This window comes from Protopterus annectens, chromosome 3.part1, assembly GCF_019279795.1.
Source record: "Protopterus annectens isolate FY-2018-M chromosome 3.part1, PAN1.0, whole genome shotgun sequence".
NCBI lineage: Eukaryota > Metazoa > Chordata > Ceratodontiformes > Protopteridae > Protopterus > Protopterus annectens.
In genome coordinates this window covers 741,371,687-741,398,099 of record NC_056732.1, presented here as the reverse complement: position 1 = coordinate 741,398,099, position 26,413 = coordinate 741,371,687, and positions in this window count along the sequence as shown.

The window sequence follows — 26,413 nt, the reverse complement described above, 5'->3', positions numbered from 1 at the left end:
TGTAGGAGGCTGCAGAGAGTCAAAGACCTTTGCCCATAGGAGTGGGAGATGTAGGGGTGTTGTCTTCCCATGTGAATGTAGGACTTAAGTCTCACTTCAAATTATTCTTTTCTTAAGTTTAGCGGAATTTGAACTCCAGTCATTTGTGATCATGACATGAACTGGCAGTTTGTTTATTCACAGCAGAGTCTACCATTCACAGTGTTATTTATGTCAAGCTTTACATCAACAAAATGGGGTAGGTGGATAAGTCCCCAATAATTGGAGCTAGCAGATCAGTTCTATTCTGGGTCTTAAAAAGACTTGTCAGTTATTTATGGAGGCTGAGGCTGCTCTGTTATATATTTTTTTATTTTTAGAATCTAGACTGTACTACATACTATTTAGGAAGAAATTAATTAACCATTGAAAAAGAAATTCAAATATTGCTGCTTTAGAACAAATTCCTAAAACAAATATAAAACAACTAGAAGTACCAAGCCCTACATACAGGTTGAAATGTGATGCACAGCCTGAGATCTAGGGGGGGGGGGGTCAAGGTCCACACTCATGAGGTATTGGGTAGTCTACAAGCTATCTCTGTGCTTCAGTGGAGATGGCTCATAAAGACCACTAAATTAAAAAGAGAGTGAAGTCCCCAGTTGAATAGTGGCCCTGCATAGGTTAACAGGTGATTACTAGGCTAATAACTCCAGGGGACCTATCTGAGCCAGGCATGCTTTGTAAGGTGAGAATCAAACCCTGTTCCTTGTGTCTGTGAGGTAAAAGCCTTGGCTACTATATGAAACCCAAGCCCCCCTTGTGGTCATGCCTGCATTCTCCCACCCTAGAGCTGGAGCTGAGCTGCATGGTGGACTCATGGCTAAGTAGCTCCACCTTATGGCAGACCTGATGCTGCAGGCTGTATGCCCACCTACTATACCAGGTCTTCCATACAGGTGTAACTGTAAAGCAGGGTATCTTTGGCCAGACTTGCCAGGTCCACCAGAACCTCACATAAGTCCTTTTAATGATAGGCATATTACCTGCTCCTAACATACTGGGGCTTTTTGTCATTCAGTATATTGCAGTTTCATGGGACTGAACAGTGTGAATCTTGTCTTGGATGATTCCACCCGAGAGGGTAGGGTGGACAAGTCATTTTGGAGTAGCAAAAGCAAAATGGCAGAGACATTCTGCTTCTCTACTCCAAAGATTTTGGAATCCATCCCAGAGTGTGAGTATCTACCTGTGGTTTGTGCTTCAGTTATTAATTTATTTATGTTTGTTTATTCTTTTGTTTACTTACTAATGTCAAAAGGTTGTCATATTTATAATTTTATTGGAGTGGCAAAGTATAATTTATTTACATTTGAAATACTTTATGTTGGTGCACTATAGTATCCTTTAGAACTTTCTGGTTTCAGTTAGACCATGTTTGATAAGATTCTTTTGGTACAATGTTTGCTGCTTATTCTATTGATGTTTTTCATACTGATCACTGCTGCAGTAGTCTTAGTTCTATGAGGTTATATTCTGTCAAGGATATAACAGCTGGCCAGCTTCCAAAGCTTCAAGGTACCTTCCATCCACCCAAACAGTTAACCAGCTCCTCTTCAGGAAATTTATTTTATACCTAGGAGCATTATATTTTAATGGACTGTCTGAGGCTGTAATATACTTTTAAACAGAGCACTCATTTTTTTTTCTGTTAGCTATAAAGTAGTGTAAACTAACAAATAATGTATTTTTTGTGGAGAAATTGTGTTTAATTTTCCATTGCGGGGCTGCCATTGTGTTTGAAAATGTTGTTTATTGTGTTTTTTTCTGTCAAAAAGTAACTTCTGTGAACTGTTAGTTTTACTGGCATTTGCTGCTTATCTTCCCTGAGAAAAAGGCAGTATTTTTAGCTTGACTATGGAATAGATTACCAGTCCCATGGTCATTCCTTCTTCCAGTCACACAAGGAAAAAAGTTAAGCAAACAGCCTTTGCCACCACAGCAGGAAAGCAATATTCAGGTAGGTGACTCTGCTGTGGCCATTTGTTGTACCTCAAACCACTAATCTATTACCCAGAATCCCTCTGGTGTAGCACCTACAGCCACCAGGGAGCAGGGGTTAGCCACATTCTCTGCAGCTGTTGGAGTCCACTCAGTGGGCAAGGTAGAGCCACACTTATTGGTCCTGAGAGACTGAACAGGGGAGGTTTCCCCTGTTATGTCAGAATGTTGTACCCATCTTGGGAAAAGCAGCAGTTGACATTAGTAACATGGTTAACGAGAAACAGAAAGCAAAACATATATCTACTCCACCTCAAATTTCTTTGTACAGGTGTGTGTCACTTAACATCCTTCCACACAACTTCTGACTGCATTTACATCCATACTGTACTAAGTGGGTGTAAATTTGATCAGCCGTTATGCAGATGGACATTAGGTGAAGCACAATACAAAATTATACAGTGTTCTATTAATGTCTGCTTTGCTTAACATTCTATGGGATAAAACCTATCCCAGATGTTAAGCAGCTCATACCTATATAGGAGTAGTTTTTCTGGGACTGTCTCAGAGTTTGATTCAAGATATTGATCCTTCTTGCAGAGTAGTTTCTGGTCTAGGAAAGAAGTTTGCCTCTTTTCCTGAAGAGATTCAAGATTCTGAAACTCAACAGGAAGATGCAGGGACAGATTCAAGGCTTTGTCCTCAGATTTCTGATTCAGACTTAAAGGAGACCTCAGTTTTTGATTCTTCCTGGGGGGGGGGGGAGTTCTTTCTATGAGACTATTGCTAAAATGTCCTGGTGTTTTCAGTGGGAGAACAGTGGAGTTTCTCAGTGTCTCAAAAAATACTATGAGTTGTTACAAAAAGATTTTCCAGAATCTACACCTACTTCTCCTGTTCTGTCTGGTTTAGAGGATGTTCATAGGTTCTTAGTTGTGTACTGTGATAATGGCCCTGGAGCCTTTACAAGCCTAGCTCATAGAAGTGCCCTGGCATCATGCCACTCAACGTTAGTTCCCAGTGCCTCTATCAAGTAGAGCCACTGAACTGATCCCCAGGGTGAACTTTCTATTTCCCATCCACTCATCAAGATTTCTCTTGAAGAGGGCCAGTGAGGTGCTCTTCTTGACATGTATGTGAAGTCTATTCCAGAGCATGGGCAGTCTCTGGGTTATGAACCTGCCCCTCCAGCATGTTTTGATGATTGTGGTAATGAGGTTGAGGTCTCTGGAGCATGTGACGTGGAGGTAATGGGATTTCTTTAGATGTAGCATTTCTAACAGAGATGGGTTAGACATGGCTTTGTAAGTCAAGCAGAAATCACCTCTTAGTAGATGATATGAGACAGAGAATAGCTGGTGTTTTTTGAGTCTGTCTGTACAACATGTGTTTAAGGCCTATCATCCTCTTCCTGAGGTACTTTTGTGACCTTTCTAGCTGTTGCATGTGTCTAGTAAGGTACATGCCAAATGGGGCATTATACTCATTGACTGGCCTAATGAGGGAAGAGTAGAGAGAGGCTGATGACCTCTTTCTTCCTGGATACAAATCCCTTGGTAATGAGATGTGCCACATAGAAGGACTTTCTGACCACAGTGGCAATGTGGTGGTCGAAGGAAAGGATGCTGTCAACCTGTGTGCCCAGATCTCTTATAATGCCTTCAGTATTCAGTGGACTCCCATCAATGTGATAATTAGTGGGAACTGAGTTTTTCCCAAAGGGGATGATGATGCATTTTTTGGCATTAAGCTTAAGGCCATGGTTTTGACACCAGTCATTGGTCTCAGTGAGGCCTTTCTGTAGGATGCCTACATCACTTGGGGAGTTAATAATGGCTCCCAGCTTGCAGTCATCTGTGAACGTGGTCAGCCAGAGTCCTTCTGTGTTGGCCTGGACTTCTACGAAGTAGATGCCAAACAGGAGAGGACCCAGGACCAATCCCTGTGGGACTCCACTCGTGACTGGTCAGCAGCCTAACTTGGAATCTGCTACATTCACACTGTGGGTTCTATCTATGAGCCAATTTGCAACCCAGAAAGTGATATACGGGTTGCTGCCTAGTTTGGTGAGTTTATCAATAATTACTGAGTGGAGAATGGTATCAAAGGACTTGGCCAGCTCAAGGTAGGCTGTATGAACTCCCCTCCCTTCATCCACAGCTCCAGAGACTGATTCAAAAATGTCAACCAGGTTGAGCAGGTATGATCTACCTTTCACAAAACCAAATTGCATGGGATCTAGATTTTGGAGATTCCCTATATCCTTGTTAATTAGCTCCATGATGATGTGCTCCATAGCCTTACATATTAGACTTGTCAGGCTAATGGGACAATAATTCCCAGGGTCTGTATTCACTCCCCTTTTATGGAGAGGGATGACTGTAGCAGTGTGCCATTCGGTAGGAACAAAGCCTGAGGTGAGGCTGTGACTGAACAGGGCACACAGATGTGGTGCCAGTTCACTTTGTAGTTCATGTAGAACACATCCAGGGATATTGTTAGGTCCCATGGAAGATGTATTCTTGACCTTGGACAATGCAACTTTAACTTGTGCTGCAGTAATGCTGGGTGCCTGGCATTCTTTCAGTATTGTGATTGGTCCTTTAGGGGGGGTGAGAGGGGTAGAGTTGGCACTGAATCTGTCAGCCAGTATGTTGGCAATATCTGTTGGCTCAGTATAGGAGGTATCACTGCACAGTAACTTAGAGCAAACCTGGGTATTGTTTGGAGATTTTTGATATAACAATAGAAGGCTTTGTTGGTGTTATTAGTGTTTGCTGCAATTCTGCCTTCATAGCTGGCTTTAGAGGATTTGATGAGGGATCTCAACTTTTTGGTGAGGCTAATAAGGAAGTTTTTCCAGTCTTGGGACTTCATCTTTTTCTGCAACAGTTTCTTCCTTCTGTTGTAGAGTTTATTAATGGCAGGGGACTACCAGATTGGCTCCCTTTTTTTGGAGGAGAGTGTTTTGGTTGTGTTGGGTATGGCTAGTTCCATGCATTTATGTATGTGTTCGTACAGTACATTGGTGTATGATTCTGCAGTAATGCCTCTATTTTCCATTGACATGGGTGCCATGAAGTTAGCCACCTCTGTTTTCAGGAGTCCAAAGTCAGCTTTGGAGAAGTTTTTCATGGTGGTTACCTTTGCGGGGGGTGATGGTGAGATGTTGATTTCCATGGTGATTAGTGTGTGGTTGGATCTAACCAGGGAGGAATTGACTATTGGTGTAGAGAAATGGTTTCCCATGTTAGTAGTAACCAGATCAAGGATGTTGCTTCCTCTAGTGGGGGTAAGAATGAGCTGGTCCAGGGCATTGGAATTGATTAATTCCAGGAAGCATTTGGCCAGTGTATTAGTGCATGTGTAGTTTTCCCAGTTGATGGAGGAGTAGTTGAAATCACCTTGTATGAGAGTGTTGAGTTGGACCCTAATAGTTTCCAGGGTGCTTATGAATGTGGAGTGAGAGTCTTGGGACATGGTTGGGGACCTATAGCAGGCTATGACCTGAATCGCCATCTTACCCAATGTTAATTGTACCTGGAGTATCTCAGATGCATTATGCTGGGCTACTAGTCTGGAGGTGTGCATATCCTTTATGAATATGGAGACACCATCACCTTTGGAGCTTCAGTCCATGTTCTGGGGCCGAAAGGTGTAGAATGAGTTATAGCCTGGTAGTGCAGGGGTGCTTTCTGCTGCTTTAAACCAGGTGTCCATTATGGCACAAATGTCGATGTTCTCTATTTTGAGGAGTGCTTCGAGCAAGTGCATTTTGAGATTTAGACTGCTAGCACTGATCAGCATGACCTTCAGATTATATTTATTTATGGCTGTTATGGTGGTAATTTGGACTTTGGAACATTGCCTGAAAAAAGGCACTATAGGGGTGGCAAGAGCCTTAGCCAGTATCCGGAAAAACAGGGATGACAGATGCTGGCCATCTTTGGCAAAGCATCAAGGTCTGTCAATCATGTCATCCCAAGAAGACAGATACTGGATCCCCAAGAATGACACCAGAAACTTAGCCAATTGTCAAACATTTTCTGCTTGTACTGCGGTATAATTCTGGGTGATGGTAGAATGCTTCTCAAGGCTAGGGTCATACCTGCCTGGGCCACATAATCCAAGAGCTCCTTCATGTCACTTTTCATGTAGTCCAGGGAGGTGCATCTCAGGTCATTCACACCCACATGGACAGTGACATTGTCATACTTGTACTTGTTGTGGAGTGACCTGAGTGCATGTGTTATGTTCCAGATTCTGGCACTTGATAGACGGCTGACTGTTACCTTCTCTATTCAACTTAGTGAGTGGGACATCAGTGTGCCTCACTATCGAGTCACCTATGATTAGTGTATTGGGCAAGCTGTTTTGCCTTAGAGGTTTAGGTTGAGGGGCACACTGTATAGACAAGCTATGTGTCTTGTGATTTGTGCTATTTTGTGGTGGTTGAGTGCGTTTCTGCCTTGGAGGTCTCTGCTGTTTGGGTAGATTTCTATTGAGACCCTCCTTGAAGTTGGGTGTGTGGTTTGTGTTCTTATGTAAGAGCTGTGATGGTGGGTGTTCTGGAGGGCTATGTGCTGCATGTGGTATGGTGCAGATGTTGACTTTCTCCTCTTGACCAGCTATTCCGGTCTTGGCTTGAGAGTGCATGGCTTCCAATTTGGATATATAAGTGCATCTCTCACTAGGCTGAGCGTTGGGAGGTAAGAGGAGAGGGTTGTCTGTGTACATGAGGCAATTGTTACACTGCCTCAGAATGCCCAAGTTCACCAGGTTAATAGGAGAAACCACAGGGAACTGACCTTTAGACATGCCAGGGGGGATGGTCATTATTACTAAGTACTGGAGCTGTTTACTTATATATTCCTTTTACAGGAAAAATGTCACTCAAAGTGTCTGAGTCTGTACAGAGCACTGCCAAACACTTGAGGGGAAACTAATACATAGACCCTGAAAATTTAAGGATGAAGCATTTAGGCAGATATTCTGAAGTTATAAAGAAATTAAACAGTACTTACTGAAAAATAAAGAATTAGCTTGTCAAGAATGATGAAAAGTGGGGAGTCGTGTGAATGGCTACAGCCCGGCTACTACTAATGCTGGTCTCAGCACAGCTTCACTCTATTGGGATACAGTACTCCTTTGCTTCTTCTCTCACCAGAAGCAAAATGTTAGCACCAATCCCAAGAAGAGAAGCAGCCCATGGCCTGTTTGGTGATCCACAGTCTTGTCCCAGATGATGCAAGGGTCTACAGGCTTGTAGCCTTTTTTCTGGTAGATGCCTGGAATAGCAACCAGACCAGTCAGGTACATTAAGCACATACACTCACTCTGCAACCAGAAAGTGTCAGGAATCAATGCACTCTGCTATTACTCTCACCAGGATCAGAATATAAGCACAGATTCTAAGCTGTCACCTATAAAGCAGTTATTAAGCTTTCTGGTGATCAGCAGTCTCCAGGAAATAGTGTAACTGCACTCCTTCTCTCACCAGGAGAAAACAGAAACATTAATCTCAAGATGACTACTGAGAGGCAGAATGTTGACTCTCCAATTACTGGTGGTCTTGCAATAGATGCTTAAAGGTAAGATAAAAAATGTTTTATCCTAAACACTGCAGTATGCACCAGAGGAGTTAGATGTGAAAGTAGGTAACTTAAGTTTTACCTGTCTAAAAAGTTAAGTTTTATTGGAGAGTTGCTATTTTTAAAACAGCAAAATATATTGAAAGGGGGTGGTCACTTTTGTATTCTGGTACTATGGAATACAGTAGGATGACCAATACATTTAAATAGTTGAAGGGGATTTATTTCACAAAATGATAATTTTGTGATTACTCACACCAGCCAGTAAAAGCAGAGAGAATATGAGATATGTGGTCAAATTAACATAAGGGGCAGGCAACTAGATAGACAGTGGTGTTTAAGAACACAACACTAACCAGGTGGGAGTGTGGGGAAATTTCTGTCTGACTCACAAGAGACAAAGCTCTGGTCTCTTTTCAAGTTTTAATATGCAGTTAAAAGCATAATACATGTAAAACACAGTATAAAGAAAACAAATCACAGTATACAAAATAGAAAAAGGCAATAAAGTAATACAAAACACAACAAATAAAAAGCAAACTAACCTTTCCCTCACAGCAAACTGTAGCAGAGTCTGGGTGAGCCTTTCCAGTAAAGCTCTGAAATGTATTATTTTACCCCTTAAATAGAAGGTTTAATTCCTAGCTCCACCCCATTCAGTTCACAGATGATTATCCTTAACTGACCTCTTCTAACTTATGTGTGACTCCTTAATTGACCTGTTCTAATTTTTGTCTGACTCACAAGAGACAGAGCTGTGGTCTCCTTTCAAGTTTTAATATGCAGTTAAAAGCAGAATTCATAAAAAAACAGAATATACAAAATAGAAAAAGGCAATAAAGTAATACAAAATACATCAAATAAAAAGCAAACTAACCTTTCCCTCACAGCAAACTGTAGCAGAGTCTGGGTGAGCCTTTACAGTAAAGCTCTGAAATATGTGTCTTACTGCCAGCAATTTTCCTGATAATCACTCAGCTGTTCTTAAAAAGATAGATAGGTTGAATAACGCTCTGCAGTCTTAAATTTTTATATAGTATTCCCAAACTCAACCCAGTAGCTATAGCCTTAGTTGACTCCTCTGCTGTTAAACATTTAGTTAATTCCAATCCTATACTTTCTAATAAGGTGGGAAAATTATTGATAGGTATGGGGAAAAGTGTATACTTCTGTAACTTTGATTTTCAGAATTTGAAATTCCCAAGCTCATATGTTAAAGTTTGTTCTGACATATTGTAAAAGTATGAGGAATGTTTTGTGTACAGTGAGGAGAAAACTGCTTTAAATAACTTAGTTTCTTCTATTGCACAGGCCACTATTCATTATTTACTGTAAGTGTATAATTCTGTTGATACTTTTTCCAGGCCTATGGCCACTGGTACTGTTTTAATGAGATTTGCTTGGCTACATTCTCAAGACTTCCCAGATGATTTAAATTGAATATTTTAATTTCTTCCTTGGTAATGATCTAGTGTTTTGCCCCTCAGCTGGAGAGGTGATCAAAAAGTATGATGAAGGGACAAGCTGATGCAGGGAAACTAAGATAGTTCAGTCCTATTTTTCCAAATTGTCCAAGGGATTTTTTTTCTCCTCATCCAGTTTTGGCAAAAAAAAAAAAAAGAAAAAAAAACAGACTAAACAATCTCAACAGAATTTAGCTAAACAGATGTTACAGATAGTTTCAGACAGATGGGTTCTGAAAATCATTCAATGGTGTTACAGATGGCAGTGAGGAGGAAATTCCTCCTTTCTGGGGGTCATTCCTCATCCTGCAGATCAGAGTCTTTTTGTTTTTGTTCTTCATCACATGCTCACCCAAAGAGTGTTAGAACCATTTTCTTCTCACAAGGGGAAAGGGGAAATGGAAATGGGTTTTGTTCGATGATGTTCCTAGTCGTGAAGAAAGAAAATGCTTGAAGACCAGTTTTGGATCTTTCTTTCCTAAACTTCTTTGTGATACTGCTAATTTAAAATTATGTCACTTCACAACCTGTTACCTCTTCTTCCTCTTTCAAGTTTCCTGGTAACACTAGACTTAAAAGATACTTATCATCAAATCCCTATTCATGCAGACTTCAGGCAGTTTTTTAAGATTTTGCGTGTCTGGATCACTATCAGTTCTCTGACCTACACTTTGGACTATCCAGTGCACCAGGAGTGTTTGCAAACTGTCTAATTCCAATTATAGCTCATTGCAGACTACAGGCTATCCACATTTTTTCCATATTTAGATGACCAGCTTATCTTTGCAGAGTCTTTTTTTTCAAAATGTCAGAATTCTTTCTCTTGGATGAGAGATCTCTTGCAAAATATGGATTCCAAGAAAACATTCAAAAGGTTTTCTCCCTCACACAGGATTGTATTCCTGGGATGTCAGTTAGACACCTTGGTTCAACGAGCTTATCTTCCACAGGAAAAAAAAGATTTTTATCTAGATGAGTTTCTAAGGTTTTCCACTCAGGCTTCAGTGACTGTGAGGGAATACCTCAGAATTTGGGGTTTCATGGCATGATACCCTTGGCAAGACTCCACATGCGAATGATACAGTGATATCTAAAATCTGTTTGGTCCCAGCATTTGAAATCTGTTTGGTCCCAGTATCAATACTCTTGAACTTTTTAGATCCCAGTATTGGGAATTGTCAGGAAAGAATTTTTTTAGTCGAGACAACATATATCATTAAATCCAGTTTCTCCCCTTCTCCATCCCTGCTCCAAAGCAGTCAGCTACCACAGACACTTCAGACTTTGCTTGGGGAGAAGTTTCAGAGGGGATAAAAGTGCAAGAGGTGTGGGACACCAAGGACAGATGCAAGCACATAAATATTAAAAACATAACAATACTCAACTCTTTGAACCATCTTTGGTCCCTGGGACCTCTTCAAGCAGTTACGGACAATATCAAAGTCATGTGGTACATCAACAAGCAAGGAGGAACCAAGTCGTATCTCCTTTGCAGCCTAGCCTTTCTAGCTTGAGACATAGCTTCACAGCACAATTTCTCTCTACAGGCATCCTACATTCTGACAGAGCAAAATTATGTAGCAGAGAAACTGAGTAGGACCAGGTCAGACCCTCACAAATGAAAACTAGATCAGGGGAGGGTATTCCAAGATTTGATCCATTTGTGGTGAATTCCTCAAGTAGACTTCATTGCATCCTCTCTGATCAATCAGCTGGCAAAATTCTGTTCCAGGACTCCATGCAAGAAGGCCTGGAAGACAGGTGCTTTTTCTTATCTTTGGACAGGAATGTTCCTGTATGCTTTTCCACCCTTTCCGCTAATATTCACAATACTTCTAAAGATTCAGAAGGAATCCCCAGAATTATTGTGGTGACTCCCTTTTGGCCCAGGTAACCCTGTTTCTCCCTTCTTCTGGAAATAATCAGGGACAGTTACCACAAGGTTCCTCACTTGAGTGGATCTACTCACACAAGAATGGGGTCTTTGATACACCCCAACATCAATCACCTTCAATTGACTGCCTGGATGATAGGATGTATATTCATTATAGGCATCTGTTTTCTGAAGATATGCAGTAGATGCTAATAGAGGAAAGAAAGCTTGCTACTAAAAAATCATATATTAGCAAATAGGAAAAGTTTTTTAGTCGGTGTCAATAACATAGCCAGCACCCATTTGAGGCTAGTTGTTCTCTGGTTTTACAGTATTTGTGTTAGTTACTGTCATATGGCCTTTATTATTCCTCTATCAAAGTTTACTTATCAGCCATATCAGCATGTCTGCCCATGGAATCCTCCTCTTTCAAGGCAGTTTCATCTCAAAATGTTATAGAAAGGGTTTTGTTTTGCATAAGAGGCCTCCAAGAGTAAATTGGTGACCCCTCCTTGGGATCTTAAATTTGCATTAGAGAAACTAACAGCTGTTCCATTTGAACCAGTTAATCAGGCTTACTTGAGGTTCTTAACATGGAAAACTGTTTTGTGATTGCTCTGACCTCTGCAAAAAGGGTATCTGAGTTGCAAACTCTTATAGTGAGTCAACCCTGCTTCATTTTCCATAGGGAAAGGGTATCTTTATGAACTAATTTTTTCTTTAATGCCTAGAGTGGTATCCAAATTTTCCTTAAGCTAAACTATCCAACTCCCCATTTTCTTTCTTGATCCTAAAATTGAGGGAGAAAGAATACACCATACCTTTGATGCCTATAGACAACTCAGGTACTATCTGGACAGAACTAAATCTTTCAAATCTTTGGATCAATTGTCATTTCTTGAGGAGGTAAGAAAAAGGGACAGCCCATGCCAAAACAGATTATTTACAAATGGTTGTCTAAGGCTATTGCTTTTTGTTGCACTTACCATGGCAAATCTATTTCAGGCAGGGTCAAGACCCACTGTACCAGGGCCTTGGCTTCATTTATGGCTTTTTGGAAAGGGTTGGATTCTAAAGGTATTCTAGAAGTTTCTACTTAGTCCTCCATACATACTATTACAAAGCAATATAAGCTTGATTCCTTCTCTAAGTCTGCATCAAAGTAAGACTATTCTCTAAGGGTTCCTGGACCCTTCTCCTTCCACGTCTGAAATATAGTTAGCTATGATAGTCTACCCATGTAGCTAAGGCCAGTGCAGCAGTGATTAATATGAAGAACATAATACAATTGTGTAAGCTGAACTTACCATAGTAGTAGATGTTCAAATGGTCACTGCTGCAGTAGCTGCTCCCTCCATCCTCACTATTTGTTGGTGCATTTTTGCACTAGGGTTCAGGCATTTATTTTTTGTTATTCCTAGCATTGTTCTTTCAGGGCTCAGCCTCTCTCCCTCTGCTGGCAAGAAGGTTCTCAAGGGCTTTGCACTCAAACTTGTCTTTTATTCAGCTATTGCTGCTTGACTATTTGGGCACATGGAAGTGCCCTGAAGCTTTGGCAGCTGGCCAGCTGTTATATCCTTGGCAGGATATAACCCATATAGCTAAGGTTATTGCAGCAGTGCTCATTCAAACATCTACTGTTATATTAAGTTCAACTTACACAACAGCACTTTCCCCACATACACAACAACACTTTTCCCCACACAGTGTTAGTTTTAGATTCTTGAGGAAAATGTTTAAAGTATTGTTTAATTATCACTTCTTGTGACTGTGGCTACATCTTTTATTCTTCAGTTTTTCACACTGGATTGTAAAGGGAAACTTTTTTTTCAGTCTTGTGCATTTGTTGATAGAATCTTAGATAAACATCTCTCATAAGAATCTGATGTTGTGGTTATTGTAAAACATTTGCTGCCCGCAACATATCCATGCTTGGAACGATATTTGTATTGGCTTTTCAGAAACTGTTTTACAGAAATTATCCAATACTGATATTATTCCCTTTGGAGACAATTGTTTGTAATATAAATCTCATTCCTGGCATAGTTTCATAGGTAATTACTAGGCTAATGGCCCTGGGGTGCCTTTATAACCCCAGACATTCTTCCCAAACATATCTTACACATTTTGGCACCCTGGGATTATTTTAATGAATATATATAGGCTTGAGCAAGGGTGGCCAAGCATTTACATGTTGCCTCTGTCTACTACAGACATATGACAGACCCAGGGTAAATTTATGATTGCCCAAGCACTGGTATAAGAATTGGGTTAGGAAAGAACCAAAACCACACAGCTAACGCAAGCAGAACAGCAGAGAATAAATCCAAAGCAACAGCACAGAAAACCAAAAGCAGTTAAAATCTTTATTCACCTCTAGTGCCTCAGCAGCAATGCCTTCAATGAGTAAATACACAAATTCCAATAACATAATATATTCCCACTCTAATTAAACAATTAACATAGAAAATACACAATTAATTAATTAAGCAAGCATTCCCAGTTACATTCATTGTTCAGATCTCCCTGTGTCAATGTATTATATTTCAAAATATACACTGATTCTTTTTGCAATAATTTATCCTTAAGGGAGGCTGACTCACCCAAATTCAAAATAACTTGCTCCAAAATGCATCTTTTATAAACAAAAGATTGCTTTGATGCCAAATCTTAAAATGCATTGCTAGGTGGCTTTCAATATGTATATTTCTAATGTCTTTCATATGTTCTTGCAAATTGATTTTGAACATTCTCTGACTTTCCCCCACATAAAACATATTAGAAGGACATCTCAAAATATAAACAATTCCAACCATATTACATGAGAATTCCTAGCATTGTTAACTCACAGCAAGAGGTTCTCCCATTTGATTCTCGGCTTGGCTTGGGAGTGCCTTCTGTGTGGAGTCTGCATGTCCTCCCCGCAGTTGGGTAGCGTTCGAAAGACATGCGTGCGTAAATGGGCATGCCTTCATTGAAGGTTGGGCGTCAAGCTGGCACCTCGGTGTTGCGTAAAAATCTACTTCCAATCATTAGCAGACCGGAGTTCTGCTGTGGTGACCCCTTACCGGGAAAAAGCTGAAAGACAAAACATTACATGAGAATTCCTGTACAGGATTAAAGCTCATCCCATTTATCCTAGAAAAAATAGTAACTGCTTGGCTCCATATTCATTCAACATATATCACAAGGGTAGGTACCCTTTCTAGGGGAGATTGGACCCCCTATGTTGACATTAGGCATAACAAATTTACTATGTACTATTAAATCTGCTATACTTCAACCTTTCTTAAAAGAGATATATGGCCTAAGACTAATTGTTCTAACTAGTTCCTTATTCTTTAACAACATGGGCCAGTAATACCTTGAAACTTTCACTGTTTATTCACTAAGAACGTTAAAAACTGATACAAAATAAATCTCTTTAAAATTATTACATTTTACCCTCCTTGGTATATTAGAGGTGTATTTTTACTAAAAAATGAAAATTCATTTCTGTCATAATAATCTATCTTATTAATTTGTCTACAAAAACTTCAACACAATTACTACATTTTTATTTAACTTTTTGAAGAGCATCCATGACAATATTTCTATTATATCCCTATCTATAAACATGTTCAATGTACACTGAACATCTACTTCTAAATCTATATCTAAACTACATCATTTACTTAATCCTAAAAATTCCCCATATGGCAAAGAATTAATAAGATGGGGGATGACAACTGTTATCATGTTAAAATATGTCCTCTCTCCCCATTTTTCTATGAACTGAAGTAACAATTCCCCTATCTACTGACCCTATTAAATTAAGATATAAAAACTTAATCTGATTACCCACCTGTAGGCTATTAAATCTTAAAATGAATCTATTACTTTGTAGGGAACATACAAATTCATGATTCTCCTCAAAACCTCCTTCACAGACATAAATTAAATTGTCTATGCAACAAAAATATTTTACTACACAATTTAAAAAAACTCTCTTATAATATAGGATTTCCATTTCAAACATTGCCATAAATAAATACATTTGCATACATGGGTCAAAAGGTGCCCCCATGGCAGTGCCTTTAATCTGATGAAATAGTTCATTACTAAACATAAATAATTATTCACCAAACAAAATTGAACAATTTTCCTAATAAAACATGACAAAGGACTATCATCCAAGGAAAATTGCAAAGATTGAATGCCGTATTGGTGTTGGGTGCTAGCATATAAACTCTGAACATCCAACACTGCCCAAAACATGTTCTCCTTCCATGCTAAACCTTACACTTTATCTACAAAATCTTGGGTGTCTCTAATAAAAGAAGGAATTTCTTAACAAATACAAATAAATAATCACGCAAAATGAACCATTATTATGAAGAAAATACCTACATGCTGAGACTATCGAGTGTTTTACTAAATTATCCAAATCTTTATGAGTTTTCTGTAAACAGTAAAATAAAGTCAGTTCACTACCTTGAATAGAAAACTTTTTTCAACATCATTTTTATTAAAATAACTCAATAATAAACCTTTATGCAATAATGACTCATACTGTTTAAGTGCTTCCTTATAATAGGCAATATCACATCTGTCATACACGTGAACATCATTCAAAAGCTGATAACACATTTGTACATACTGTTTGTAATTCATAACCACAATCCTGTTCCCTTTAGCAGAAGGTTTCACCACTAAATGGTTATCACTGCTTAAATTAATTAAGGTTTGCCACTGTTCTTTAGATAAATTATGCTTAAGATTGAAAAACCACGTAGACCACCACATTGAAGAGCATAAACTTCAATAAAATAATAAAATACACAAAAAGGACAAGTGCTTCCAGGTATCCCCATTCTTCAGGTCCATAACTTTAAACAAACAAAGATATATATATGGAACCATTACTAAATACTGAACACTCACTCTACCGATGCCCAAAATCCTAAGACCAAACACCTGAAACACTACAATACCGAAAAAACAAAACCCCGAAATTCAAACTACTGAAAACTACACACAGCATACACCGCACACAGACACATACACACACCTTCCCCCAAAACACAAACCCACAAACCTAACCTACAGACAAGCAGGGGTGCAAGCCCCCCTGCACCGCCATGTGGGGGGCTGCCCCCCCACACCTCCCTACTTAAATATTCTAACTCCAATGTTGCACTACCCAGACAAACACATGAATATACCACCACACGCCTACATCCCCCTCGCACACACACATCACACTCACAACACACACTTACACACTAAACCTCTAACCAACACTGTTAAACAGAAATACTTACCTGCACTACCACCATACCGCAACACCAGAAGCACGAATTTCAAATTCCTGATTGTCGGGATTTTGAAATTCGCACTTCTGGTCTTTTGGTAGTTTGGGGTTTCGGCTATATGGACTCGAAAGTTTGAAATTCAGTATTTCAATCTTTCGAGATTATGTAGTGTTCCCATATATATATATATATATATATATATATATATATATATATATATATATATATATATATATATATATTGACCATTCAGCATTAAAACCTTCTCCCTTTTAGAATAGGTCTTATAGGGAGCACACAGCTCAAGCCAGGTGATTTGTCAGCCATGACGTCTGCTATCCAGTTAGATTCAACACTCAGTCCTATTTACAATGTCCCCACCCCTTGCATTAACATGAATCACCTGCAAAACCATAAAAGAAAAAACATGACCAGTGTGTAAAACAATGTGCTGTGCTAAAGCATTATGCTTGGCTCCTTGCCTAATTTCTATCAGATACTGTAAAATTTGATCTTTCAGTTGTCGGTTTGTCTTACCAATATAAAAAGAGCAACACTGCCCACACTTAGCCAAGCAGACAACATTAGTGGTGTTACAATTTGCATAAATATGAGGTTGATAAACATGTTGGGTAACAGGATGGACAAATCTATTCTCAGAAGTAACATAAGGATAAGGTTGACAACGGCAACAAGGAAACGTCCTTATCCTGTCAAACTGAACAGCATTCTTATGGGTAACCTCCTGACATAATTTCCTCTTTAAATTTAAACAGTTCTTAAAAACAAATGAGGGTTTATCCCCTATACATTTCTTTAACTTGTCATCAGTCAACAAAATATTCCAGTTATCATTAATTATGCGACAAATAACATCCACATCTCTAGTGTATTTCAAACAAGCCCTCAAAGAATTAGGGTTGGTTTTATGTGGAGCTTGAATCTGTTCAGGCTTACTATACAGCCAAAGCTTGCCCCGTGTATTTATTAAACCTCTCACTTCATCCACCATGTTTTCTAACTCATGATTTTTGTAACTCAATTGTTAAAATCATCCTCAGTAGTACATAATCTAGAGGCTCTAAGAGCTTGTTCTTTTATAATATTCTTAAACAATTATTTGGGATGCATTCTGTCATGTGATAAATAATGATTCTTCTGGCATGACTTTCTATGAATCAATGTCTTAATGGCACCTTCCATATCTTTACTCGGCTTCACATCCACAAATTCAATGGTATCAAAAAAACTATGAACTGTAAACTTCAAAAAAACTAGTAGTACTTTCCAAATATTGTAAGAACATATTTAAATCATCTCTAGTGCCATTACATATCAAAAACAAATCCTCCACAAGCCTGACATAAAATAATATAAAATCTGTCCATCTATTGGCATCACCAAATACATATATCCCTTCCCAGTAGGTTAAAGTCAAATTTGCATAGGTGTTTGCGGATGGAGTCCCCATTGCAACACCACTGCACTGAAGATAATAATCTTCCCCAAATAAAAAAAACATTATTTTCCAATACTGACTGCATAACAAAACATATCAAATCTACCATAACAGTTCGATAATTACTAAAACACCTCAAAAAATGCTTAACAACATCCAGGCCTTAAGAATTTGGTATAACGGTAAATAAACTGTTGACATCAAGGGTTACACACAAACAATCAGGTTTCAGCATATCAGTAACATCTCCCAAGCATTGAAGGAAGTGAGCTGAATCTTTTAGGACTGCTCATGTATTAATGAGTAATGGTTTAAGTTGTGCTTCCACCCAATTAGACATGGTTTCATATCATTGTGAACCTTTATTCCTATTAGGCCTTTTCCTGTTGAATTTTTGTCTTATTTTGGGGCCTAAAAGATCCATGGCTGGTGTTAAGATTGATAGACTTGAGCTGAAATACATTCAACTAACACCAGTAGCTAAGACATTTAAAGAAACGCCAACTTACGGAAATTTGTTTCCTGATTTATTGGCTAGATGGCAAGAAATTAAAATTGATACAAGCTTCAGATTTATATGGCTGCTCTTAATTGTTTATTGACCCCCAAGGCAGACAGCTTGCTGCCGAAATAGAAAGCAAGCAAAATGAAATAGAGAGGCATTTTTCGAGTGAAGGGGACCCGTATATATATTGTTTAAAGTTATGGACCTGAAGAAGGGGGTTACCCAAAAACGCTTATCCTTTTATATGCATTTAATTATTTTATTAAAGTTTATGCTCTTCAGCATGGTGGTCTATGCAATTTTTCAAGCTTGCATCCTGGTTTTATATCATTGTGGATGTTTAGTCCTATTGGGCCTTTTCCTGTTGAATAAATGATACTTAACATCATGTTTGAATTTTACAAAATTATTATACAATTGTTCTACTGAGAAGTTTAACACTGTTGACAATTGCTGAATACATTCATTTACAAAGGGGGTATAAATTGGCTCTTTTATTTTACCCCTGATGTGTCTAAATGACAATAAGCATTTACTTGTATATCATTCCATTCCTCTTTGTTAAAAATGCAAGAAAAAAGCTTTCCTCAGAACTGTTTTCCAAGCAATCATCAAGTTCAAACCCTACTGTTTATTACAAAAATAATAAGTAAGATGTAGCTTTTGCACCAAACAAAATATTTCGCACTTTAAAGTATAAACTAAATGCAAACTCCAGTCAAACTAGAACTTTCAATGAGTGACCTCTCAAACCTCTTAAATCAGAGGTACATGGAATATATGCAAATGACCCTTATGAACAACAGATGTTTCAGCTAATTGACAATTCTGAATGCCCATGACTTGTTTTGTCATTTTAATGGACAATTTCAGGACAATAAACCAAACCCCACTAGCTGTGGATGCAATCTGGGAAGAACGGTTGGCACAAACTTTAACCCCATGTTTAAAATGGATTTTAATGTATCTGATAACTCAACCCCCTGAAATATTAACAAACAAAGTGCACTTTCAGGATTGTTAACTACATTCGTATTTTATCCCAAATCATTGCCATCTACCTTTTTATGTTGTTTAAATGTGCCTTCTGTATTTTGTCCATATCCGTTCCTTCCCCTGTTTTCATCTGCTGACTGAAAAGTCCAGTTTGATGTCTTCCAAAATCTTTCCACATGAATGGCCGGTTGCTGTGCAGGGGGTAAAGGGAGATAACTTTCCTCACACTTTTCCAATCAGTTGCTGAGGTGCTAGAGGTGAATAAAGATTTAACTGCTTTTTCTTTTCTGTGGCAGTTGCTTTGGGTTAGGGAAGAACTCTGCTTCACATGGATGGGAATCCTGTTCCAGAGAAGTGGTAGTCTCTGAGATGCATAATTGGCCCTGAAGCATGTTCTATTTATGTTGCAGATGAGGTGCAGTTCCCTAGACTGAGTAGATCTGATGCTATTTGTTTTGCAGATGTGCAAGAGATCCAGTAGAGCAAAATCAGAGTTGCTTTTTAGGTCTAGCATAGATCCCCTCTCAGCAGTATGTGGAAGACCAAATATAGGGATAGGGCTTTGACATGGTTGTAGGACATGTTCTTTATGCCCTGTAGTCTTTGTGTGAGGAAACTCTGTGGACATTCTAGTTGTTGCATATGCCAGGTCATGTGCATAGCAATGGAGTCAATGTATTCAATGACTGGAATGAAGACGGATGAGTAATACCACAATGACTTCCATGAACCTGGATTCAGTGAAATGATAACATCCTTGTATCTAGATGCTATACCCTTACTTATAAATTGTGCAACATAGATTGACTTCCTTGCTACCATAGACAAATGATGGTCAATGGCCAGGTTACTGTCTACATGCATTCCCAAATCCCTGATCAGTTGGTCTACCCATAATGATGTATTATCAATGCAGTAGTTTCCATGCATAGCCATCTTCCCAAAAGATGCTATTATGCATTTCTAGGTGTTAAAAGTTATGTGAGACCCCTGCACTGGCCCAGTAATCAAAGAGTCTCAATCTTCACCACTAGCATCAGTGAGAGATGTACACATTGGGAGGATGACAAGTACACACACATAGTAAAGTACAAATTCCTTCAAGAGCACAAAGAGATCACAGTCAGTCTAGGGCTGCTTTCTCCCTCTTTCTCGAGATCTCCAATAACACTCCCCACTAGCACAGCTATAGTGTTAAGATCTCAGCCAAGTGGTCAAGCCAAAACCTCCAGCACCCTCTCTGTCCAACCAGTGCTTCATGTCCCTGGCCAAGTAGCTGACACACACACACACACACACACACACACACACACACACACACACACACACACACACACACACTTTGAGATTTGATTTACATACAAATACGCAGACATTCCTGGGGAAGGTTGGCACAGTTTTAGTAGCTATGCTCCCTTCTGCCAAGACTATAAGGTAGTACCAGCTGCCACCAGCCACTACTTATCAACTACTTTTAAAGCCTTTACCAAAGGGTGCACAGTCTTACTGTGTAATGTTACTATTATGCAAATGTTGAGTGTGACCAAGACTAAGGCTATTTAGGAGTGGTCTGTACAGTGTCACAAAGTACATATGCAAGTACCCTAAGAGCTTAAGTATGTCTCACAAATATCAGCCACAAAGATAGGATTAAACATATTTAATAATAAATAATAAAAGAACAAGACAATACTCAAACAATACAGTCACTACAGAGTTCAGAATCACAGGAAATATTTTAAAACAACATTGCAGGACAGACTCAAATAAATACAGAAAGCATCTAAACTAATCTTTACTATATTCCTATCTATATCTAAGAGAAATTACTGTACCCTAGACTTACTTACAGAGCAACATGCAGGCAGAAGTGCTGAGTGAATGTTTCTAGGTCCAAGACAAGATACAAAATGCACAGGCTTTCACTGAGAAAGATCTTAAATTAATAATCAACATTACTGGTGGGTTAGCTCAGATGACATCACTCTTTGTGTCCTGACTTCATTTCCCAAGTTAACAGAAACTTAACAACATTTAACATTTCTCAGTGAAAAATACATATATCTCAGATGTTTGCTCAGAAGACATTGTGTCTGCTTGCTGCACAGAAACTGAGATAACACAATCCTAAAACACTTTACTTTTTTCTTGAAGTTTTGCAAGTTAACTCTGTATGTTCCAGCTTCTACTATTAAAACATACATTTGCACAGGTTTATAGTTTATATACATTTCTGTTATTTTCCAGTAAGGTACATTGTAGTTACATTCTTGAAGCTCAGTACATAACATGCAGTTTTCTTACATTTGTAGGACAAGCATATGAGTCATATTACTATTCACAAATGAAATATGATTATTTACAAAATTCCTGATAGCTGGGCTCGCAGTGTCAAACCTTAGACCATGGATTTGACACCAGCTTTAAGTCTGCGTCAGGCTTTCTTCAAGGTTATTTGTTTTTATGAAAGACTCTGCAATTAAGCTTAAGTTGCAATAATCTGCAAACCTGGTCAGCTAGTGCCTCTTGATGTTAGCCTTGACTTTAGAGGAAAAATGCCAAAAAGGATTAACCCCAGCATATAGTCTCTAGACAGGCTTTGTGCCAAGAGAATTGTACATTGTATTGACATGTGAATTGTGCATTCCGTTGCATTCATTATAAACAAATGTAGTTTCACAGATTCATAAATTGTTACTAGGCTAACAACCCAGGGAGCTTTTCTAAGCCTAACCAAGTATTCCCAAAAGAATAATGAAGCCTCGTATCCAAATAAGACATTGAGAACCACACATTTCTAAGCTACCTCTGTCCATAAGGACATGAATGCCAGGCCTGGTGTAAATTTCTGTTCCCCATCCACTGGTCTAGGCTGTGCTAAAACTGGGTAATAGACTAACTCAGCCTCACATGAATAAGAAGCCTGCTCCATAGGAGTGACAGTCTCTGGGACACATATTGGTCTCTTCAGCATGTTCTGTTTAAGTTGCAGAAAAAATTCATTTCCCTAGACTTGTATTTCTGGAGCTCTTTGACTTAACATATATGCAGGAGATTAAAAAGTGTGGGGTTTGCAGATGCCTTGTAATACAGGCATAGATCACCCCTTCACAATCTATAGGAGACTTAGAAGAGGGAAAGGGCTTTAAGGTGCTCTGGATAAGGAAAGTTTGTTACACCTTGTACTCTTTTGTAAAGAACCTCTAAGTTTGCTTTAGTTGCTGCCTATGTCTGGTCAGGCACATACTGAATGGAGTATTGTACTCTATGATTGGTCTGATAAAGGCAGAGTACAATTGGATCATGACCCTTTTTGAACCTAGATGCCATACCTTAACTTATAAGTTGCGCACCTAAAAATATTTCCTCACCACTGTACGTACCTAGATCCCTTATCACTGGGTTGACTCTTAGGGGTGTATTATCAACATGGTAATTAGCTGAGATGGTTGATTTCCTAAAGGGTACAGTTATGCATTTCTTAGCATTGAGCTTAAGACCATGGCTTTGGCACCATTGGTTAGTCAGAGCTATGCCTTCTTGAAGAATGCTAGCATCTGCAGGGGAGTCGATGATAACCCTCACCTTGCGATTATCTCCAAACTTAGTCAGCCATAAACCCTCAGCATTTGTTTCCATTTAAGAGATACATATGCCAAAAAGGAGGGTTCCCAGTACAGAAGCCTGTGGGAACTCCCCTAGTGACTGGCCTTTTGGTGGAGGTGGCCTCACCTATTTTGACCCCATGGGTCCTGTCAGTGAGCTAGTTGGCTACCTACTGGGTGATAAAAGGGTTTATACCAAAATTAATGAGCTTGTCTATAATGCCTGAGTGGGCATTGTATCAAAAGTTTTGGCCAGGTTGAGGTAAACTGTGTGCAGTCTTGCATTCATCCATTGCTTTGGAGATCCGCTCAAAGAAGTCCACCAAATTTAATAGGCATAACCTTCCTTTATCAAAGCTGAGCTGTGATGGGACAAGCATTTGTATGTTACCTATGTCCTAGATAATTCTCTCCATGGTCTTACATATGAGTCTGGTCAGACATATAGGCCTGTAATTATCCAAATCAGTGGTTGGCCCTTCTTTGTGCAGGGGAAGGACTGTAATAATCTTCCATTCCTTGGGCACTAAACCTGGCTGTAGGTTCCAGTTGAAAAGTGATTCAAGTGTACCAGAGAGGTCATGCTATTTATTAAGTATCCCTGGATGTTATCGGGGTCCATTGATGCAGTGTTTTTGAACTTGGAAAGTGCATTAATGACTTGTTGCAACGGTTAGAGAGATTATAGTATGCAGTAATTCCTTTGGACTACTGGGGGGGGGTGGTGGTGGGGATTTGAGGTGAACCTGGCAGCCAAATGGTTGGTGATGGTCTCCAGTTCAATGTGGGTGATGCTAACCATGATAAGTTCTGTGCATCGTTGCCTATTTCCCCGGAAGTTATGGACATAGCTATAGAAGGTTTTGTGGTTGTCCTCTGCCTGAGAAGGTATTTTTTTCTTCAAATTTAGTCTTTGAAGAATTAATTAACCCTCTTACCTGCCTGTTTAGAGTGGTCAGGGGGCTTTTAGTATGTATGACTTTGTTCCTCCTACGCTTGGCCAAGATTTTTTTTATTTTGTTGTCGAACTGATTGATATTGTAATTCAACCAGGGTGACTTGTCTTTTGAATTTGTCTTATTCTTAATACAAGTGGGCACAGCTTGCCCTATACAGATATCAACATGGCTGTACAGAGATTTTATAAATAGCCCAGCATATACAATGGTGTTTACTGGGTTTGGGGTTGCTTGTAATTTAGCCAAGGTGTTGATTAGTAGAGAGGTTTTGCTGAGTCTCAGGATTTAATTTTTATTTCAAGCAATACTGCCCTATGGTAAGTTCTGATGAGCAAACACATTACATTGTATGAGGAAAATTGCTTCCCCATTTTTGTGAGTACAAGTCAAGGATGTTTGTACTCCTGGTAGAAGAATGGACCAACTGTTCCAGGATGTTGGCATTAACGAAGTCTAGGAATGGCTGGGCTTGTGCATTAGAAGTGGTGTAGGATTGCCAGTCTATAGAGAAATAGTTGAGATTTCCCATGAATATTTTATCATGTTGAATAGTGAGGGACTCTAGTACATTGAGATAGGTAGTATGGGGTCCTGAGACATGGAAGGGGACCTACTGGTTAGAAGGATATGGTACAAGACCTTATTTATGGTGAGTTGCAAATTTATGAGTTCCAGTGGGTCATACACTTTAAGAAGTCTTGATATGGGGTTGGTCTTTAATATAGACTGACCCCCGGGTTCATGAATCTCATGCAAGAATAAGCTTATTCTTGCATGGAGAGGTTTGTGTCTGTGTAGAGCAGCAGCCCGCCTTGCATATTCAAGAAGGACCGCTGCTGAACTCTCTACATGGACACGATCCATGTGCGAGCACAGGGGGTGTGTCCATGCAGTGCCTGGACACTATATATGCCCCCTGCACTCAGAAAGTGCAATACGGCACTTCTGTTGCCGTACTGGCATAATATTAGAGTCTAGTTCTAATATTATGCCAGTATTTCAGTGTTTGTGAACACTGAAATGCAAAAAAGAGCATTTCAGTGTCCACAGACACTAAAAGAAAAATGGCACTAGGAAAGCAATACAAGGGGTGTGTCACAGCCTCTGTGACACATCCCCTGTATTGCTAAAGTGTCGTATGCCACTTTTGCAGTCTGCAGAAGCAGGAAATGTGTGCAAATGCACAAATAATAGGGGATAAATCCCCCAACTGTACACAAGCACAACCCCAGCCCCACAAAATACATAAAGCCCATACTGAACATGTCATGCATCAGGTTGAGACATGCACAGACTATTGAAAGCCCAATCATTGCAGTATGTCACAAACACAGTCCCAAGTAGTTGTCACACCACAATACACACCCCATAACCTACAGAAAATAATAATAATATATTGTTGTTTATAATGCCCTAAGGAATGTTTAAATGTAGCTAAGTGGGTGTGTACATTACAGTGTAAACGTCCCATAGGATTTAAATGAAAATAGATATGAAAACTGTGCAAGGATTGATAGTGTAGTGGTTAGAGTTACAGCTTTGCATGCATGTGCTCAACGTTTGAGTTCCAAGACAGGCGATTTATTTTATCATGTGAAAGTAGCGTTAAACTTATTTTAGTAAATGTAAATTATGTAGCAATTATTTTTTTGTCAACCAGGGTAGAGTAGCAGTTCAAAAAGTGAGATGTCAGTGTAGAAAAGATGTGAAACCCCCATATAAACATATGTGCCCCATACAGTATAGTCACACAAGAATATAATGTAATGAAAACACATAAGGAGATGTCATGGAAGGTAAACGTAAAAGTATAAATGTGTATGTAAATATTTATGTTACATTATACAATGACTAGCCATTAACATACAAGAATGAGTACACTAATTGGTCAGTTCAAACAGAGTGCCCGTTGTAAATCCGAGAGTACGCAAATGGAAAAAGGTCCGGATGCCTGGAATATTTCCATTTGTATATCACCTGTTGGTATTTCCAGTCTGCAGAGATAGCAATGGGTAAGTAAAGATCTCCATTATATTTACAAACATATCTCTCTATGTGTTACGAGTTGAAGATCTCATATAACATAACAATATACCATAAAAAATGCAATGGAGATCTTCCTTTCTCTGTTGCCTTTTTAATATACCTCACTATGTCATACTAGTTCATCAACTCGTATAACATACCGAGATATGTTAAAAAAAGCAATCAAGATTCCCCTATCTCTGTTGCTACCTCTGCACAGCACTGATGTACTGCATAAGTGTGGGAACATGTCCCTTACGCATGTGCAGTACATCGGAAATGGCCCAGGGTACCGGAAAACTGTGGAAGGGCACCATGGAGGCATGATGCAATGACATTATTTAAGAAAGGTAAGTATTTATTTTCATAAATAATGTCATCGTATAATAGCAATATCCTACGGCTGGGTGTGGGCAATGCTGGACTTACCTATGGTTGGCATTGTATAGTATGACGGCATTCCCCTCATAACCAAACCACAGCAACTGTGGGTAAATCCAGCATTACCCAAAACCAGCTGTGGGTTACTGCTTAAATATAACATTATACGTATGATATGCATAAATGTGCCTTAATCAGTTTGTATCCATCAGACCTTGTTCTGCCCAGCAAGAAAATAATCAGTTTTACCAAGTCTCAAACACAGGACACTGTCATCAACAA